At 42.0% G+C, this 5,294-nt stretch overlaps 1 long non-coding RNA gene across 1 annotated transcript; it reads right to left on the reverse strand.

The window, feature by feature from the left end:
- Nucleotides 1–472: 472 nt before the first annotated feature.
- Nucleotides 473–1,187, reverse strand: LOC148038974 (uncharacterized). Its single transcript, XR_015690356.1, has 2 exons — nt 1,026–1,187; nt 473–869 (listed from the first exon to the last, which is right to left on the reverse strand). It is a non-coding gene; the product is annotated as an uncharacterized LOC148038974 (long non-coding RNA).
- Nucleotides 1,188–5,294: the final 4,107 nt, after the last annotated feature.

The raw sequence follows: 5,294 nt of genomic DNA on the forward strand, positions 1-5,294 counted from the left end.
AAACAACAGATTGACGAACCGAGTTGCTGATGGAAGACAATATCCCATCATTTCCTGGAGCAGTCAGAGCTGGGTTACTGTGCTGGCTGCCCTGAGACTGGCTTCCAGGGCTTCGTGCCATCGATTACAGGGTCCAGTTCTGTGCTGCCAAGCCAGTAAACTAATGCTTATTTAGCCACAAGGAGCATACCAAATTCCTGTGTTGGAGGCCTACAACAAAGGAAATCACACAGAAATTTGGGATAACCTAAACTCAAGATATAATAATCTGCACAAAAAAAGTATGGGGAAAAAACACCATAGATAACACAAGGAACCCTTCCAATGCAGGAAATTTGGAATAACTAACTCGCAAAATCATCTGCAGAGATAAGTATGAGGAAAAACGCTAGAAATAACACAAAGACCCTTCCGATGCAGGAACTTTGGAATAACCTAACTCATAAAATCATCTGCATAAATAAGCATGAGGAAAAAACAGTAGAAATAATAGAAGAACCTTTCCAAAGTAGCAAACAATAACAAGATATCTTAAGAAGCACACCCAATCGTACATTGGCTAGCCACCTCTTAAACAGGAATACTTAAATTGATCCAATTGGCTTGAAAACCTTCCCACCTCCATCTGGAACATGACTTAGTGACTGAATAATCATAAATAGCTTCAACCATGACTTGGGGGCAAGTAATATGTTAAGCCAGCAGCACTAATCCTTCGCTACGAGCCATTGTGGGAGCGAGTCCGGCCTGCATCGTGCCTTGGCCAGGGCAGATCCGGTGATGCCTGTTTTTGATTGAGGGGTGGATCCATGCCATGGAGGCAAAGTATGGTCTCATGGGAAGATACAAAGAGCACCGATTCTTCTAGTCTAGGAATTGAAATAAAAAACAAGAGCAGGACGGTTCTCATGATCGAATCTCGGATGCAGAACGATCACCAGAGAGAGAGAGAGAGAGAGAGAGAGAGAGAGAGAGAGAGAGAGGGAGAAAACAAAAACCATGAAGCTACAGAAAACGCAACGCACCTGTAGCGCTGCTGCAGCAGCCAGACCCCGACTTGCAGAAGAAAAGGAGACGCTATCGAAGACACTTTCCTATCGAAGACTTCACATCGCATCATGTTTTAGGCTGGCTACACACACCAGAGCCACGGACGCCCAATCCCTGCCCAAAGTGTCTCTCTCCCCTCCGACCCCCCCCCCAATTTGTGCCCGTAGTGCCATATTTTCTGAGACTAGGCACGGCTATGTGCATAATCCCTTTGCATATCAAAGGATGCATTTTGCAAAAAGGTGGAAACATGGGGTGCCTCTCGAGCAAAAGCTTATGATGTTGAGCACGATATGGAAAAACAAGAGGGCAAAGCTCCTTTTCTCACATGGGAAAATATCAAAGATGTAATATATTAAATTTTAAAAGGTAGAACAATTACACAATAAGATTTGATGTGTTGGGAGTAAAGGTGCCTTCGCCTAGCCGCCTTTGTATTACTACATTGATAATACCCATACCTACAGGTAACGGGCCCTTGTCAGTGTCACTTTATTCTTTATTTTTTTAATGACATATGAATAAAAGGAAGGCCGGTCACACATTGTGACTGTTGGAGTTCCCACATTGTGAGTCTCTCTCTCTCTCTTGCTCTTGCTCTCTCACCATAGCTCTCCTGTGCAAGCTTCGATCCTTCTCATATTTCAATTGGTATCAGAGCATGGTTGCTTGAGCATTCGAGCTTCGTTCGTAACTCCTTCAATATTCATTCAAATCCCTACACCATTGGTTCTCACTCTTGGCAGCCATATCCGGCTCCTTCGAGCTCCGATCACTCCCCGGCTTCTCGACCACCTACCTAGCCTATTTGGGCACCCTCACGGCATTCCTTCAAAGGTATTGGAGCTCTCTTTTGTTATTTTACTTCAGTCCACAGGTTTTGTGAAGCAGGGCAACCATGTTCTCTTGCTTCTTGTGGCATCTATACTCTACCGGTGACTTTGCCCTTCAAGAGGGAGCTCTTGGGGGTCCTTGACTACTCCTCCAGCCTTGCCTTAAGTCCTTCCACAGGCCCCAGATTAGTTTGGGCTTGCTTGAAGACTTGTAAAAAATTCGGCTTTACTTCAGCCCTTCCTTGGCACTCATTGGGAGCTTGAAAACACTTCATTTGGCACTTGGGAATACCCCCTTGATGCTCGGCATTGGTGGTTATCATTAGCATTGATTTGTGGACTGATTTACCTTAGTCTAGGATTGTTTTTCACAATCCATAGGCAGCCACAATTAGTGTTACATCAGCACTTTATGTTTATACTTGGTTAGCATTAACATTTGATGCTCGGTTGGTCCAGAATGTTTGTCAAATATTAGGGGAATGTATACCTATTGATTGGCCATCATTTGGAGCTGATTTAGTGGCCTGAGATACTCAAATTTACACAGTAAATCATTGTTGTACATTCTAGGACTAAAGCTTATTTAGTCACTTTATACTTTGCCTATCAGTCATGGGTGCTTCTTGGTGTTTCATATGACTATTGGGATGTAAATGAAGGTTGGCAAATGCTTTGGATGGTTCTGGAATGTATGTTGAGCCTTGTTTGAGCTCCGTATTGGTTGGCATTTACTTGACATTGGTTTACACTTGCATGCTTTGTGACAGAGGTTATAGCTATGGTCTACGTATGACCCGTTGATACATGCTTGATGCTTATGTTACCTACACATGCTAGTTACATTGTTTGGACTTGAATGCTACTAAAGCTTCGTTTGGCTTGACTTTGAACATTTTGGAGATTATTTTGGTCTTGCTTTGCCTCGTCAGAGATTGATTGGGATTATCTTCATGACATTGGAGGCTATCATTAGATACTTGACTGCTTATATGCTCTAGATGTCTTATTGATGTATGATCTTGGATACTCCATCAGTGGTGCTCTTACATGCTTTGTTTGAGCTTATTTGCTTGACACTTATGGCTTTTGTGACAATGAGAACGTCTTTGTACTCTTACCATACATTGAGCAGTGCGGGTTATGCATATTGAGCTTTTGGATCTTTGAGACCAGGATCTCCTTGTGGATGATGTATGGTTGATATACCTTGGTCCATGTCGATGTACTTGGGCTGATTCGGCTTTGTATTCACTGAGCGGACACTGACTTGTGTCGGATCTTGGCAGTGATATGTACATTTTTCCTTGTTGATTGGGGGATATACTGACTTTATTGATGGACTTTGTTTGACATGCTTGGGTGTTGGCTCATGTCAGTTTGACTGTTATATGCTTGCTGATGCCCACTTGATGCTGGTTTTGCATTGATAGTCAGTGATTGACTTTGAATATTGGGTTTTGCCTACTATTAGCTCTCATTGTACACTGTTGTCATAAATTACCGCAAGCATATATCTCCGGATTGTCATGTATTTTTCATGCTAAATCATCTTGGTTTAATGTAATTTTGATGGTACTTGGTGGGTAGCATCATTAAATACTCATTTCTTGCCATTTTGCCTTGGTTTTGGTGGTATTTTTGGTCATTTTCTGTAGTTTACAATAAGCAAATTTGAACTGTCTGCACTGTTTTAGCTTGCAGTATTGCATCTTCTTCCATTGACAATGCTATCTTCAACATCACTAAGCTTGATGGTACAAATTATGCCTATTGAAAGAGCCATGTTTGGCAAGTATTGGTGCATAAATCGTAGATAAAGCCACTAAGGTTATGTGGAGAGCAACCTGAAACTATGACTAATGATGAATGGGTGGAGCTTGATGAGCTATGCAAGTCCAACCTCATTTTATCTCTCACTGAACAGGTGCACTACAATGTGGTTAAGGAAGCACAGAGTGCTTGGCAGCTTTAGGATAAGATCAAGAACCTCTATGACAAGCAAAGTCCTGCAAGTCAAATGTATTGGTTGAAATAGCTTATGGATCTCCACATGAAAGAGAATGTGACCATGTTAGCTCATCTGAGCTAGTTTTATACTATTCTTAAGCACTTGGTTTTGTAGGGCATTGATTTCAAAGAGAATGTCACTATGGTATTCTTGCTTGGAACTCTTAATGAGTCTTGGGATGTATTTTTCACTGCCTTATGTGCTTCTGCCACTACTCTGAAGCTATCTGATGTTGAGAGCTCTCTTCTGCATGAAGAGATAAATCATAGGAATTTGGATGCCTCTCGTGTGTCTCATGCCTTGATAGTTAGAGGCCGACATGATGCAAATGCAAAGAATGACCATGGTAATGGTCATGGACGGGATTCGCAGAAATCGCGGCCCAAATCGCGTAGCAAGTCATGTAGTAAGTCTCTTGGGAGAAATGCAAATCTGACTTGTCATCATTGTGGAAAGAAAGGCCATATAAGGCCACAATGTCATGAATTGCACAATGAAAGGCACAAAGACAAGGGGAAAGAGAAAGTGCATGAAAAGTCTTCTGATCGTAAAATAGTATCTGCTAAGTCAAGTGTTAAAATCGAAGAGATCAATGTTATGCAGCTCGAGGTTAGTGATGGGAATTATATCCTTGCAGCAGCTCAATCTAGTGCTTTGCAAATGACAGAGGTACACTTTATGTATGCACAGTGTTGGCTCTTGGACTCAGGTGCTTCCTTTCATGTGACACCTTGTCGAGAGTGGTTCCATTCATACCGTTCTATTTCGGGTTCTGTGTGCTTGGGTGATGACAGGTCTCTTGAGATTGTCGTCATTGGTGATGTGAGACTGCAATTTCCTTTTGGTAGTAGTTATGTTATGCACGATGTGCGTCATGTACTTGTATTGACACGCAGTCTCATGTCCACTGGATAACTTGATAACATAGGATATCATGTATCTTTTGGAGACTCTGCATGGAAGATTACTCATGGCAGGCTTGTGCTTGCGAGAGGTGCCAAGGCTGGCAATCTCTACCCCTTAGTTGTTTCTGGATCTACAGTTGATCATGCTTTGCTGTGGGGTCTTTACCTCATGTATCTCTTTGGCATGCTTGTTTGGGACACATGTATGTTAAGGGAATGAAAATGCTTTCTAGTTTTGCAGTACTTACCATCCCTTGACTATTCTCATTTTGATTCTTGTGATCATTGTCTTTATGGGAGGTAGACTAGGTCTACACATAAGAAACCTGCTATGTCACACATGAATGAGCCCTTGGCTTTGGTTCATTCTGATGTCTATTGACCCATGCCCTATCAATCTATGGGTGGTGTGAAATATTTTGTTACTTTCATATATGATTTTTCACGTAAAGTATGGGCTTATCCCATAAATCAAAAGTTTGATGTCTTGGTAGT

The sequence above is a fragment of the Lygodium microphyllum genome, chromosome 3, assembly GCF_053477565.2.
Source record: "Lygodium microphyllum isolate KBCC chromosome 3, Lygodium_microphyllum_v1.1.10, whole genome shotgun sequence".
NCBI lineage: Eukaryota > Viridiplantae > Streptophyta > Polypodiopsida > Schizaeales > Lygodiaceae > Lygodium > Lygodium microphyllum.